Here is a 16,920-nt window from a genome sequence, read left to right as displayed (position 1 = left end):
GCTGTTTTGCACATGGGAAACCCACTTCAATAAAAATATATAAAAAAAGGAATTATAAGAATGTGTTATTTACTGTATATAGAGGTGTTATCAGTCATTGTACAGGAGGAGGAGGAGGTGAGCTGTGACATCATCTATTGTGAATGGTGGAGTCTGTGTTATCTACTGTATATAGAGGTGTTAGTGATTGTACAGGAGGAGGAGGTGAGCTGTGACATCACCTATTGTGAATGGTGGATCCTGTGTTATATACTGTATATAGAGGTGTTATCAGTGATTGTACAGGAGGAGGAGGTGAGCTGTGACATCACCTATTGTGAATGGTGGATCCTGTGTTATCTACTGTATATAGAGGTGTTATCAGTCATTATACAGGAGGGGGAGGAGGTGAGCTGTGATATCACCTATTGTGAATGCTGGATCCTGTGTTATCTGCTGTATATAGAGGTGTTATCAGTGATTGTACAGGAGGAGGAGGAGGTGAGCTGTGACATCACCTATTGTGAATGGTCGAGCCTGTGTTATCTACTGTATATAGAGGTGTTATCAGTGATTGTACAGGAGGAGGAGGTGAGCTGTGATATCACCTATTGTGAATGGTGGATCCTGTGTTATCTACTGTATATAGAGGTGTTATCAGTCATTGTACAGGAGGAGGTGAGCTGTGATATCACCTATTGTGAATGGTGGATCCTGTGTTATCTACTGTATATAGAAGTGTTACTGTTTGTTGTAATCCAGTCTGTAAGGATAATGAGTCTGTTGAAAAGTCATCTGTACAGAACATGAAATGTGAGTCTAGTATAAAGCCTAGTGACTAGAGGGAAAAATGTAAGTTTCTGATTTTTCGGGATACATTGATATGAAAAAGTAAAAATAAATACATTTAACATGACGACTTTATTTGAACAATAGGTCATGTTCTGATGACACATTCCAGTTAAAAGGAACACAAGTATGTGGGGGGGGATTAGGTCAAAGAAGAAATCTTCCTATAAATGCTGATGTGTTTCTAATTATAGTCTTGCTCTTATTTATGATGTGATTCTTAGAAAAAGCATTAGATTACGTCTCGAATCCGCAGCCCCGGCCCTGGGATCGTGTTTATAACCTTTATACACTGTAATGTGTCTTTTTAATACTTCACTATTTCAACATGTGGAAAATATCTGAACTTTGTAAACACTTAGTGATGATATTGGTTCCCTCCCATTGTCTGTTATGCTTGGAAATATTGAACTGGGGAGTGGAGCCTCCTCCGTACAATAAAATAGATGGGATAGATACATTTAAATACTTATGGAAGGCTTTATAAGGATGTCATCAATGGGTACCCCTCTATAGCCACCATTAAAGGGATTGTCCAAGACTACAATATTAATTACCTATTCTCATCAATATCACTTGATTGGGGGCTGACACCTATCAATCCCACTGATCAGCAGGTCCTGGGACTCCCAGTGAGAGTTAAGCTGCAGTACCCAGAAACGATCACTACACAAAGAACGGCGCTGTAGTTTTCTGGCAGCGTACAGTTTGCGCTTCCAGAGGCTTAGAGACCCTCTAATAGTGAATGGGGGGGGTGCTAAACGTTGGACCCACATCGATTTGATATTGACCGATGATGGATCTTGAGGATAAGTCATCAATATTTTAGTTATGGACAACCCCTTTAAGACCATGATTACCAGGGCAATGTAGCCACAGAGTTCACAGCTCCTCGGACAAATACAACACTTCTTAAAGGGATATTCCAACATTAGACATTAGAATACCCTAAATCTCTGAAACAGACAAGGGGTCTCAGATGTCACTTTGACTTTTTGGGGTCCTGCAAATTCTAGCTGTAAAAGGGAGGAAGGTAAAGGGGTGACGCACTACACTGGGCATAAAAGGGTTTTTCCTATCTAAGCTTGGGATCACCTTTTTACCTGAAGGTATTCTACAATAAGGAATGTATTGCAAAAAAAGATTTAATAAGATAAATCAAGAAACTAAATTTGGTAAAATTCGATTAGTCATTTTGTGAAGAAGGGAAGAACGCCGCCACTTTAATTACACAATGAAACAACAGAAATACAGGAACTCTGGAGGATTAAGGAATCACAAAGCAAAGGTCAAGAAGTTTAGCAGCAAGACGTCTCAGTGAGCGCTGCGAACAGATTAGAGGAAATGGGGGTCCCGCTCAGTGTGAAGTCATCTGGGAGTTGGCCTGAGACGGGAGGTGTGACTCCAGTGTGGCACCTGATTGGTTAATGATTGCGGGAATGGTGGGGCATATTGGGGGGGGGGGCTTGAATGGCAGCACAGGATTAGGCTTGGGATTTTTATATCCAAAATAAAGTGACCATTTGAAAGGGGTTGTCAAAAACATGGCTACTTTCTTCCTGAAATAGCGCCACACCTATGCATAGGTCGTGTCTGGAACTGCAGCTAAACTCCTTTTAAAGGAAACGTGTCATCAGAAATATTATCCATCATTTCATTCATGATTATGTGCTAAAAAAAAATGTTGTCAATATTTTTTTTATATTTCACATCATGATTTTTATAAAATAAATAAATAGCAATGTTGCAATTCTTATAGTGGCCACTGGGGCTTTTGCAGACTCATATTTTCTGTCCTTCCAGGAAGAGTTTTCAGCAGGCTCCTTATCCTCACAGGCAGGATTGCAATTACATGAAACACCTTTGTACACGGCTAATACTTCTTTTACTACCAGGAAGAGTTTTCAGCAGGCTCCTTATCCTCACAGGCAGGATTGCAATTACATAAAACACCTTAGTACTTCTTTTACTACCAGGAAGATTTTTCAGCAGGCCCCTTATCATCACAGAATAGGATTAAAATTACATGAAACACCTTTATACACGGCTAATACTTCTTGTCTTTCCAGGAAGAGTTTTCAGCAGGCTCCTTATTACAGGCAGAATTGCAATGACATGAAACACTTTTATACACGGCTAATAACACAAGATCCACTAATCACATAGTCGAATGTCAATACTTCCTTTGCTCCCGTTACAATGACACGCTCATTAGATGCTTCATTACAAAGATAAGGTCAGAGTCTGACCATAGTGGCTAATGTACATGTATTATTTCCTGAAACAATAGGAAGTTAGAGTCTGAAAAAGCCCCAGTGGCCGGTGTGAAAATTGCAAGATTTCTGATTTTTAGTTTTAAAACGGATTGTGATATAGGAAAAAAAAACACATTGTCAAAAACAAAATAAAACAAAATTAACACAAAAGCCTAATTGAAACAACTGGTCATTCATTATCTGATGACAGTTTCCCTTTAGGGCTGGTGCAGGGAACCGTTTTCTCTACCTCCGAGAAAATCAGTTCGATTATGCTAATCAGACTCTGGTCAGAGTGGGATTCGATCAACTCAGAGATGGAGAGAAAAAAAAGTTTCTCCAAGTTCTCCTAATGTCAGCCCCTGAAGATTGGCCTGTACTTGGATGAGCCCCTGAAGATTGGACTGTACTTGGATGAGTCCCTGAAGATTGGACTGCACTTGGATGAGCCCCTGAAGATTGGACTGTACTTGGATGAGCCCATGAAGATTGGACTGTACTTGGATGAGTCCCTGAAGATTGGACGGCACTTGGATGAGCCCCTGAAGATTGGACTGTACTTGGATGAGCCCATGAAGATTGGACTGTACTTGGATGAGTCCCTGAAGATTGGACGGCACTTGGATGAGCCCCTGAAGATTGGACTGCACTTGGATGAGTCCCTGAAGATTGGACTTCACTTGGATGAGCCCCTGAAGATTGGACTGCACTTGGATGAGCCCCTGAAAATTGGACTGCATTTGAATGAGCCCCTGAACATTGGACTGCATTTGAATGAGCCCCTGAAGATTGGACTGCACTTGGATGAGTCCCTGAAGATTGGACTGCACTTGGATGAGCCCCTGAAGATTGGACTGCACTTGGATGAGCCCATGAAGATTGGACTGTACTTGGATGAGTCCCTGAAGATTGGACTGTACTTGGATGAGCCCATGAAGATTGGACTGCACTTGGATGAGCCCATGAAGATTGGACTGCACTTGGATGAGCCCATGAAGATTGGACTGTACTTGGATGAGCCCATGAAGATTGGACTGTACTTGGATGAGCCCATGAAGATTGGACTTCACTTGGATGAGCCCCTGAAGATTGGACTGCACTTGGATGAGCCCATGAAGATTGGACTGTACTTGGATGAGCCCATGAAGATTGGACTGTACTTGGATGAGTCCCTGAAGATTGGACTTCACTTGGATGAGCCCCTGAAGATTGGACTGCACTTGGATGAGCCCCTGAACATTGGACTGCATTTGAATGAGCCCCTGAACATTGGACTGCACTTGGATGAGCCCCTGAACATTGGACTGCACTTGGATGAGCCCCTGAAGATTGGACTGCACTTGGATGAGCCCATGAAGATTGGACTGTACTTGGATGAGCCCATGAAGATTGGACTGTACTTGGATGAGTCCCTGAAGATTGGACTTCACTTGGATGAGCCCCTGAAGATTGGACTGCACTTGGATGAGCCCCTGAAGATTGGACTGCACTTGGATGAGCCCCTGAAAATTGGACTGCACTTGGATGAGTCCCTGAAGATTGGACTGCATTTAGATAAGCCCCTGAAGATTGGACTGTACTTGGATGAGCCCTTGAAGATTGGACTGCACTTGGATGAGTCCCTGAAGATTGGACTGCACTTGGATGAGCCCCTAAAGATTGGACTGCACTTGGATGAGCCCCTGAAGATTGGACTGCACTTGGATGAGTCCCTGAAGATTGGACTGCACTTGGATGAGCCCCTGAAGATTGGACTACACTTGGATGAGCCCCTGAAGAGTGGACTGCACTTGGATGAGCCCCTGAACATTGGACTGCACTTGGATGAGCCCCTGAAGATTAGACTGCACTTGGATGAGCCCCTGAAGATTGGACTGCACTTGGATGAGCCCCTGAAGATTGGACTGCACTTGGATGAGCCCCTGAAGAGTGGACTGCACTTGGATGAGCCCCTGAAGATTGGACTGCACTTGGATGAGCCCCTGAAGATTGGACTGCACTTGGATGAGCCCCTAAAGATTGGACTGCACTTGGATGAGCCCCTGAAGATTGGACTGCACTTGGATGAGTCCCTGAAGATTGGACTGCACTTGAATGAGCCCTTGAAGATTGGACTGCACTTGGATGTATGGTCCTATATTTTCCACGGACCCACAGAGTTGAATGGTCAAGTGCCATTCGCTTCTCTGAGATAAATCGTGCATGCTGCCTGAAAAAATTGGACATGTCAAATCAGGTTGCTTTCATGCAGAAACCTGCAGAGAAGACACAACAGAACAAGCACTGCAAACGGCCTTAAAGTGTCTGCTTTCAATGCGCAGAAAACTGAGCTCAGCCTGATCTTAAAACTAATTTTACCCCAAAAAAGGGATAAAAGTGAACTTTGTGACTCACCCATGTATACATGTATAGTTTCCAATCACAAAGTCTTCTAAAAGTTCAACTTCAGGAGCAGATGGATTTCCAAGAAACAAATGAAGTCAGGAACTAAAAAGAGCAACATTTAAGGAAGTGTAACTTACAGAGAAAGAGCAGCTATTGCAGGGTCAGTGAGAATGGATGGAAACTTAGGGGAAAAACCTGAAATGCCTAAAAAAGACTCTGTGTCAAAGATACACAAGTCCATGGATGTCATGTTACCAAACCAAATCTAAGCAAAAATACTAATCATTCAGGACTTTTGTTGAAACACTATGTAGCCAGGACCCATGCTAGATGGCAACTAATCCAAGACCCCTTGTAAAACACTAAGCAGTCAGGACTCATGTTAAAATACGAAAAAAGTTAGGCCTTGTTCTGAAACACTGAGCTGTCTAAACCCATTCTGAGATAACAAGCAGACTGTAATTTTTGGTAAAACACTAAGCATGCAGAATCAATGCTGAAAGAGAAAAAATACAGGACCCATGTAAAAACACTAAGCAGCCAAGAACTATGCTAAAACACTAAGCAGCCAGGACCAATGCTAAAACACAAAGCAGCCAGGACCTATGCTAAACACTAAGCAGCCAGGACCTATACTAAAACACTAAGCAGCCAGGACCAATGCTAAAACAGTAAGCAGCCAGGACCTATACTAAAACACTAAGCAGCCAGGACCTATACTAAACACTAAGCAGCCAGGACCTATACTAAAACACTAAGCAGCCAGGACCTATACTAAAATACTAAGCAGCCAGGACCTATACTAAAATACTAAGCAGCCAGGACCAATGCTAAAACACTAAGCAGCCAGGACCAATGCTAAACACTAAGCAGCCAGGACCTATACTAAAACACTAAGCAGCCAGGACCTATACTAAAACACTAAGCAGCCAGGACCTATACTAAAACACTAAGCAGCCAGGACCAATGCTAAAACACAAAGCAGCCAGGACCAATGCTAAAACACTAAGCAGCCAGGACCAATGCTAACACACAGAGCAGCCAGGACCAATGCTAAAACACAAAGCAGCCAGGACCAAAGCTAAAACACTAAGCAACCAGGACCTATACTAAAATACTAAGCAGACAGGACCTATACTAAAACACTAAGCAGCCAGGACCTATACTTAAACACTTAGCAACCAGGACCAATGCTAAAACACAAAGCAGCCAGGACCTATGCTAAACACTAAGCAGCCAGGACCTATACTAAAACACTAAGCAGCCAGGACCTATACTAAAATACTAAGCAGCCAGGACCATTGCTAAAAAACTAAGCAGCCAGGACCTATACTAAAACACTAAGCAGCCAGGACCTATACTAAACACTAAGCAGCCAGGACCTATACTAAAACACTAAGCAGCTAGGACCTATACTAAAATACTAAGCAGCCAGGACCATTGCTAAAAAACTAAGCAGCCAGGACCTGTACTAAAACACTAAGCAACCAGGACCTATACTAAAACACTAAGCAGCCAAGAACTATGCTAAACACTAAGCAGCCAGGACCAATGCTAAACACTAAGCAGCCAGGACCTACACTAAAACACTAAGCAGCCAGGACCTATCCTAAAATACTAAGCAGCAAGGACCATTGCTAAAAAACTAAGCAACCAGGACCTATACTAAAACACTAAGCAGCCAGGACCTATACTAAACACTAAGCAACCAGGACCTATACTAAAACACTAAGCAGCCAGGACCTATACTAAAACACTAAGCAACCAGGACCTATACTAAAACACTAAGCAGCCAGGACCAATCCTAAAAAACTAAGCAACCAGGACCTATACTAAAACACTAAGCAGCCAGGACCTATACTAAAACACTAAGCAGCCAGGACCTATGCTAAAAAACTAAGCAACCAGGACCTATTCTAAAATACTAAGCAACCAGGACCCATGCTAAAACACTAAACATCCAGGTCCCATATTAAAAAGGTAAGCACTAGTGATGAGTGAGCATGCTCGTTACTCGAGATTTACGAACATGCTCGGGTGTTTTCCGAGTATCTTCAGAGTGCTCGGGTGTTATGTTTTAGTCACTTAGTGCTTATGATTTGCGATTGTTTGACAGCTTTTATACATGTGAGGAATGCCTGTTTCTAAAACACTAAGCTGCCAGGACCAAAGCTGAAACACTAAGCAGCCAGGACCAATGCTGAAACACTAAGCAGCCAGGACCAATGCTGAAACACTAAGCAGCCAGGACCAATGCTGAGACACAAAGCTGCCAGGACCAATGATGAATTACTAAGCAGCCAAGACCAATGCTGAAACACAAAGCTGCCAGGACCAATGATGAATTACTAAGCAGCCAGGACCAATGCTGAAACACAAAGCTGCCAGGACCAATGATGAAATACTAAGCAGCCAGGACCAAAGCTGAAACACAAAGCTGCCAGGACCAATGCTGAAACACTAAGCAGCCAGAACCAATGCTGAAACACTAAGCAGCCAGGACCAATGCTGAAACACTAAGCAGCCAGGACCAATGCTGAAACAATAAGCAGCCAGGACCAATGCTGAAACACTAAGCTGCCAAGACCAATGATGAAACAATAAGCAGCCAGGACCAATGCTAAAACACAAAGCAGCCAGGACCAATGCTAAAACACAAAGCAGCCAGGACCAATGCTAAAACACTAAGCAACCAGGACCTATGCTAAACACTAAGCAGCCAGGACCTATATTAAAACACTAAGCAGCCAGGACCTATACTAAAATACTAAGCAGCCAGGACCATTGCTAAAAATCTAAGCAGCCAGGACCTATACTAAAACACTAAGCAGCCAGGACCTATACTAAAACACTAAGCAGCCAGGACCTATACTAAAACACTAAGCAGCCAGGACCTATACTAAAATACTAAGCAGCCAGGACCATTGCTAAAAAACTAAGCAGCCAGGACCTGTACTAAAACACTAAGCAACCAGGACCTATACTAAAACACTAAGCAGCCAAGAACTATGCTAAAACACTAAGCAGCCAGGACCTATGCTAAACACTAAGCAGCCAGGACCAATGCTAAACACTAAGCAGCCAGGACCTACACTAAAACACTAAGCAGCCAGGACCTATACTAAAATACTAAGCAGCCAGGACCATTGCTAAAAAACTAAGCAACCAGGACCTATGCTAAAAAACTAAGCAGCCAGGACCAATGCTAGAAAACTAAGCAACCAGGACCTATACTAAAACACTAAGCAGCCAGGACCTATACTAAACACTAAGCAGCCAGGACCTATACTAAAACACTAAGCAGCCAGGACCTATGCTAAAAAACTAAGCAACCAGGACCTATTCTAAAATACTAAGCAACCAGGACCCATGCTAAAACACTAAACATCCAGGTCCCATATTAAAAAGGTAAGCACTAGTGATGAGCGAGCATGCTCGTTACTCAAGATTTACGAGCATGCTCGGGTGTTTTCCGAGTATCTTCAGAGTGCTCGGGTGTTATGTTTTAGTCACTTAGTGCTTATGATTTGCGATTGTTTGACAGCTTTTATACATGTGAGGAATGCCTGTTTCTAAAACACTAAGCTGCCAGGACCAAAGCTGAAACACTAAGCAGCCAGGACCAATGCTGAAACACTAAGCAGCCAGGACCAATGCTGAGACACAAAGCTGCCAGGACCAATGATGAATTACTAAGCAGCCAGGACCAATGCTGAAACACAAAGCTGCCAGGACCAATGATGAAATGCTAAGCAGCCAGGACCAAAGCTGAAACACAAAGCTGCCAGGACCAATGCTGAAACACTAAGCAGCCAGGACCAATGCTGAAACACTAAGCAGCCAGGACCAATGCTGAAACACTAAGCAGCCAGGACCAATGCTGAAACAATAAGCAGCCAGGACCAATGCTGAAACACTAAGCAGCCAGGACCAATGCTGAAACACAAAGCTGCCAAGACCAATGATGAAACACTAAGCAGCCAGGACCAAGGCTGAAACACAAAGCTGCCAGGACCAATGATGAAATACTAAGCAGCCAGGACCAAAGCTGAAACACAAAGCTGCCAGGACTAATAATGAAACACTAACAGCCAGGACCAATGCTGAAACACAAAGCAGCCAGGACCAATGATGAAACACACAGCTGCCAGGACTAATGATGAAACACTAACAGCCAGGACCCATTCTAAAATACTGATCTTCTTATATATACATAAAAATACAAAATTAAAGCAACCAGAGTATTAATGGTTATTTTAATAAGAAGAAACATAGGGCAGAGATAAGCGGCGGTTCCCCAGGAAGGCCAATACCTATGGATCCACTGAGCAACTCCCCTTCCTCTATGTGAGCTGCTCCTCCTTATTTCGGGGACAGAGCAGCAGTCAGGTGGCATCTGCTCGATTCTCCTGCTCAATTGCGCCACCTAGTGGAGGCAATAAATGTTAATATTTTAAGAATTAGGCTGCGAAGGAGATCAGACCAGTGATACTCTGAAGAGAAGAAACCAAACCTTGTCACCAAATTGGAATATTAAAGATGTAATTACATTTTTTTTTAAATTTATTAACATTTATTAATAGGATTTATTAATTTGACGATGATTAATTTTCCACAACCAATGGATTTTTAATACCAGTTGGGTGGTGACCTTGAACATCACTCACAACAATACAGTCATTAGTGAATTGTGCTTTCTATTGTTAGGACAGAGGGTCAGGATAACCCTGGCTCCTGCATAAAGGAAAAGTCACCAAGGAAAAATCTGAGAATGTGTTCAAGGAAAAGACGACGTAGTAAAGCAGAGTATGGTAGGTGCAACCGAGGAACTACAAAAAATACACATTCCAGGTCTACAAAGAGACATGGACTGGGCTACAGGTGAATGGTCGGCGTCTAGCACTGGACACAAGCTTTCCGGTATAAACCCCGAACTTTTAAGTTCGGGATCGCTCATCTCTACTGAGAACCAGAGGGCAGAAAAGTCACCACCGCTCTGCTGACTCCATAGCTGCAGAGCCAAGACCTCCTCTGATATTAACATCAGCACAAACACTGCACCCCCTCCTGGGAGCTTTATTACTGATCAGCTGCATGCAGCCGTACATCACCAAGCACAATGCCGAGCGTCCGATGGAGTGGTGTAAAACCGCCAACACTGGACAAAACATGTTCTGTGCAGTGATGAATCACACTTCTCTATCTTTCGTCTGATGGACAAGTCTGAGTTTGGTGAATGCCAGGAGAACGTACCTGCCTGACTGCATTGTGCCCGCTGTACAGTTTGGTGGAGAAGGGATAATGCTATGGGCTGTTATCAGGGGTCGGCCTTGGGCCCTTTGTTCCAGTAAAGGGAAATCTTAATTCTTCAGCACAAGACATTGTGGACAATTGTAGCTTCCAGCTTTGTGGGATCAGTTTGGGGAAGACCCTTTTCTGTTCCCCATTACTGCGCCCAGTGCACAAGGTCCATACAGTCATGGTTGGGGGCGTTTGGTGGGAAGAACATGACCGGCAACACACAGAGCTCGGACCTCAACCCCATCCAACACCTTTACGATGAACTAGAAGGGAGATTGCTACCCTGGGATCTGCCACTTGAGTCTTCCTCTGGTAGCCACCATTGTAATAAATAAAGATTATCTAGATGGGATAATGGGATCTGGTGGTAGAATATCAGCTATTCTGGATAAAAAGTTGGTCATAGTGGTCAAGTGTCAAAAATATTCAATTGATAAGACGTGAACATCATTCACTGGGTTATTTTAGGATCCCTGTTCTTTATAAGACCTATCAGGAAAATTCTAAATTCCAAGAATTGAGTTTCATCACTCATAATATTTCACGCCCAGTCCGAGCCATTGTTATCATCTTCTGTCTCATACTCCATGGATGAATCAGGACGGCTTCCCACCCTATCCGTATAGCTGACAGATGTGCCTGCTGTGTACCGCGTGTCTGGGAAGGGCGAACCCATAAGGTTGCATAAGTTGTGTTTACAGGGGCTTCAGAATATTAGTGCAAACCTATGTTGACCAGAACAGCTGTATAAAGAGGTCTTCTGATTGCCCCTAATCATGGGAACAGTTGTACTGAAAAGAAGAATTAGGAAGTTGGATTTCAACTAGTCATGAGAACCTGACCTTAAAAGTTTGGGGTTCGTACTGGACAGTTAGTGTCCGGTTCTAAACGCCGGACACGGACTTCTCCTGTTGGAATGTTCGGAGTTCCGGGGGAAGTCCGTTGCAGAGAGGGAATATTTTCCAGCTCAAAAGTTCGGGTCCCCATTCTTTTCAATGGTGTTTGGCTCTTGGTTCAAGTTCGGGTGCAGTTCTTGCACCCGGACCGAACTTTGGAATAAAGTTCAAGTCAGGTACCAGAACCCGAACTTTCATGAATCCGCTCATCCCTAATTTCAACATGTTCAATCCTCTAGCTTGGAAGGGAAAGGAATCACCATTAGAACAGTCAGGCAGCACTCTATTGACAACACATGCACACTCGGCTGTGCTGATCATACATGCACTTCTAGGGATTGAGACAAAGCTATAAGCCTTATGGGCAAGGTACAGTATATGGCCAGACTTAGTCTATAGGCAAACCTGGCCGAGGAACAGTAATCTTTTGCCTCCCCCTCACCCGCAGCACGGTTGCCCCTTAGCTATACCCCCAGAATATTTAAAGTAATATAAGGTAATATCCGGATTCCACGTTCGTCTATGTGAATTTTTGATTAGTTTATCTTCTTTTATGCATTTTTCCCAGCTAATAAGAGACATTATCACAAAATTCTGCTTTTTCCCACACACAATATTTGACTTTTATTTGCATGATTCTATTTACAAGACTTTTAGGATCCCATGCTCAGACGCCCCGGGCGCAACAAACATCTCAATAAATGTTTGCTCATACAGCACAAATGTAACAATACATTACAGCTACGGGAACGAATGTATAGATGAGAACTGCAAACACCGAGGCTCGGGGCAATCTGATACCTCCCAACCTGCACATTTAATGAAAAGTAACAGAAAGTAACAAGATAACTTCAGGGCTCAGACGAAAACGGCAACATGCGAGCGATAACGATAATACGCGCTGCACATTTAACCACCGAGGTGACTCAGTGGTCAGTGATGTGCTTACGTGGGTCTTAGTCACAGATGCTTGTGGTTGCCCATCTGGAGTTGTCATTCACAGATCCCAATGCCTCCGCCGCGCTGTTTAATGTCCTCTCTGACCAGTGTGGAAATGACATATTAGCAAATATTCAGTCAATGCAAAACGATAAGGGCGGCTTCTAATAATAATTCCACCGCTGGACGTAAATGTTTCAGTTCTCAGAACTGGAGAGATGTGAGATAAAGTAGTCATCATGGGGGCAAGAGATTTGCCGCAGTCAGCCTGTTCCCTGTCTGAGACAGCTGATAACAGAGAGCAATAGATTGCAATGAACTACCTATATATTAGGTCCAAAAAGATTTGGACAATGATGTAAATTTTGGCATTTTAGTTGTTTATATAACTGTATCTTGAATATGTTTTGATAATCAATATAGACTTAAAGTGCCGACTCTCAGCTTTAATTTCAGGGTATTCACATCCTAATTGGAGTAATAGTTTAGGAATTACAGCTCTTTAATATGTAGCTGCCTCTTTTTTTAAGGGGCCAAAAGTAAATGGACAATTATTTCAAAAGCTCTTTAATGGGCTGTCATCACTTAAGCAGGTAAAAGGTCTGGAGTTGATTCCAGGTGTGGCATTTGCATTGGGAAGCTGTTGCTGTGAACCCACAACATGCGGTCAAAGAAGCTCTCAATATAAGAGAAACTGACCATCATTATGCTGAAAAAAAAAAGAAATCCATCAGAGAGACAGCAGAAATGTTAAGAGTGACCAAATCAACTGCTTAGCGCATTCTGCAAAAAAAAAAAACACTGATGAGCTTGGGAACACAAAAAGGCCTGAACCTCCTCGGAAGACAATAGTGGTGGAGTCCTTTCCATGGTGAAGAAAAAAAAAACCTTCACAACATTCACCCAAATTAAGAACACTCTCCAGGAAGTTGGTGTTTCAGTATCTTAGTGTCCAATAAAGAGGAGACTTCATGAGAGCAAATACAGAGGGTTCACCACAAGGTGCAAACCTTTAATCAGCCTGAAAATAGAAAGGCCAGATTCGATTTTGCCCCCAAAAAATCTAAAGAATCCAGCCCAGTTCTGGAAAAGCAAAACTAAGACCAACCTATACCAGAATGATGGGAGAAGAAACTCTGGAGACGTCTTGGAACAGCTCATGATCCTCGGCACAGCACATCCTGTGTAGCACATGGTGGAGGCCCAGTGTGATGGTGCGGACATGCATGACTGCCAATGGCACCGGGTCACTAGTGTTTATTGATGATGTTACTGAAGACAGAAGCAGCAGGATGAATCCTGTGTGTACAGGACGATACTTTCTGCTCAGATTTAACCAATGCAGTAAGGTTGATTGGACAGCGCTTCACAGGACAGATGGACAATGAGCCAAAACATCCTGCAAAAGCAAAGAAGTGGAATATTCTGCAATGTCATAATCATATTTTAATGGTTTTCAATCTTGGAATATTGTATCAATAAATATTTATTTTATGTATTTTTATTTACTGTACTGCCTTTTCTCTTTTTTTTGCCCAGTATTTTTCCTCACAGTTGTAGCACCCTTGTCATTTATTTGGCTATGCATCTATTTAGCCTGTTTCGACCAACATTTTCCGAAATAGTCGGTCTTACAGAAATCCTACAAGGATTAATCTCCTGTGCATCAGTTCCATCTCTTTCTTGCGGCTGGAGGAAATCCCACCCTCTTGATAAAGGGAGTTTTGGCTTAGACATCTTTTGTCCAGAGGGGGAGAAGCTCCTGCTGCAGAAAGTTGTCTTACAGCCACACATATGATTGTGAAGAGGAAGAGGATGAACAGGGTCGAGGCTGAACTCCTGAGACAAAGGGAACAATTTTTATTTATTTATTTACTTATATGTATCAGTTTAAGTTAGAATCGAAGGAAAGAGGTGAAAATAAAGGGGATTTCTTTTCTTTTTTCCTTCCTACATATTTAATTTCCTTTTTTTTTTTGCTATATTGTCAGGAACATATAAAAATTGACAAATGTGATGTGATTGTTAAATCCGAGCGTGAATTATGTGATTCTGTCTTATCGTCTTCTCAGTCATATTTTCAGCCTTTATGAGTCGTCTTTTATTGCTCTTCACACCTGTCCCAAAATAATTCTCTTTAGATTTATCACAATTCACCTTCAGCAGCGCGGCGTATCTCTATATATAAACATATGCAACACAGACACGTCGAAACAATGCGCAGCAGGGAAAGATATAATTAGCACCTATAGAAATAAAGCTGCAGACTGCTGTCACCGAGAATCCAGGGGTCTGCGGCTCACGGCCCATCTGCTCCTCACACACGTCTTCCCAGACTTCAGATATCTTAATGAACTTCACATAAAGAAGAAGAAAGATGGCTGTTGTCAAAAAACAAATTTTATATATTAAACTCTTATTTCTGAATGTCCTGGAAGATTTTCAGCCTTGCAAATAATTATCATTTTTTTCTCAGTCTATCTATCTATCTATTATCTATCTATCTATCTATTATCTATCTATCTATCTATCTATTATCTATCTATTATCTATCTATCAATCTATCCCTCTATCTATCTATTATCTATCTATCCCTCTATCTATCTATTATCTATCTATCCCTCCATCTATCCCTCTATCCATCTATCTATCCCTCTATCTATCTATATATTCTCCTATCTATCTATCTACCTATCTATTATCTATCTATCTATTTATCTCTCTATCTATTATCTATCTATTATCTATCAATCATCTATCTATCCATCTATTCTCCTATCTATCTGTCTATCTATCTATCTATTATCTATCTATCTATTTATCTCTCTATCTATCTATTATCTATCTATTTATCTATATATCTATCTATTATCTATCTATCTATCTATTATCTATCTATCTATCTATTATCTATCTATCTATCTATTATCTATCTATATATCTATCTATTTATCTATCTATCTATTATCTATCTATCTATCTATTATCTATCTATCTATCTATATATCTATATATCTATCTATTATCTATCTATCTATCTATTATCTATCTATCATCTATCTATCTATCTATCTATTATCTATCTATCTATCTATATATCTATATATCTATCTATTATCTATTATCTATCTATTATCTATCTATCTATCTATTTATCTATCTATCTATTATCTATCTATCTATTATCTATCTATATATCTATCTATATATCTATCTATATATCTATCTATTTATCTATCTATCTATCTATTATCTATCTATCTATCTATTATCTATCTATCTATTTATCTATCTATCTATCTATTATCTATCTATCTACAGAAGATTGATTATCACATGAAATAAATCCCCGCCTATACAAGCCTCAGGAGTCCAGTGCGCTCTCTTAATCAGTGATTGACATTTAATTTTTCATGTACTAAATTACAAGTTATTCCAATTTTTTTTCCCCACATAACAATATATCAATCTGCTCGGCTCCTCCTGCTCTATAACATGTTTGACTGTTGAAGTTTTACATCTGAGACCCCCACAAGTCAGTTGCAAAGGAAAGACCGCTTTTAAAGAGAATTTGTCACCAGGTTATATTTAGTTTAGTTTTGATAAAATGACAGTTTTATCAGCAGGAGATTATCACTAGAGGTGGTCTAGTAGAAGTGCTGCCATGTAAACGTAGATGATGTTCACATAGAACAATTGTGCAGATAAAAGTCTGTAAACATGGCGGCTCATCATGGCACGTTGTGTGGCAGAGGTTTTCTTTTATTTATGTGGCAGTATGCTGCTACATTGTTACAATATATAATTACACGCAGCCTAATGGATAGTCTTGGTAACATTAAACAGTAGCAGACAATACATACAGCAAGTATCAGCAATATCTTGAGCGAACTGGAAAAAAAATGCCAAATTTCAGCAAAACAAATGGTAATAAAATGCAGTAAGTGACTGTGCACTCAAGGAAATAAAGGAAAAGAAATGGAACTGCTTTTGCAGCAAAAAGAAAAAATAGCTGCTGTGCCTGCAAGGCTTCCGCAGCGACAATTTATCCTGAGACTGGTGAGAATTTAATTATTTGGCCCCCAATGAAGCCCACGTGAGACGCCCACAATGACAGGTGACTTAAAGCAACAGAAATATGACAAAGGTTACAAGTTTCAGAAAATGACCAATTGTTTAAATCAGGTTTTGTGCTAAATGCATTTTAAAAAAAAAAAATACTGGCAACGTTTTGTTTTCCCATATGAAGATCTTTGTTATCTTTATTACAAAAAAATCAAATTAGAAATCTTGCAGTTTTCACACTGGCCACAAGA

The 16,920-nt window shown here is 41.4% G+C and overlaps 1 protein-coding gene across 4 annotated transcripts in view; it reads right to left on the bottom strand.

Annotated features, from left to right (window-relative positions):
- Nucleotides 1-16,920, bottom strand: part of MITF (melanocyte inducing transcription factor) — a 257,774-nt gene that overhangs the window by 190,261 nt on the left and 50,593 nt on the right. The gene's annotated exons all lie outside the window — the stretch shown is intronic.

This window comes from Phyllobates terribilis, unplaced genomic scaffold, assembly GCF_046119375.1.
Source record: "Phyllobates terribilis strain yellow unplaced genomic scaffold, ASM4611937v1 Scaffold_8__6_contigs__length_399053987, whole genome shotgun sequence".
NCBI lineage: Eukaryota > Metazoa > Chordata > Amphibia > Anura > Dendrobatidae > Phyllobates > Phyllobates terribilis.
The sequence above is the reverse complement of the archived record's forward strand: the minus strand, read 5'-3'. Positions and strand labels throughout refer to the sequence as shown.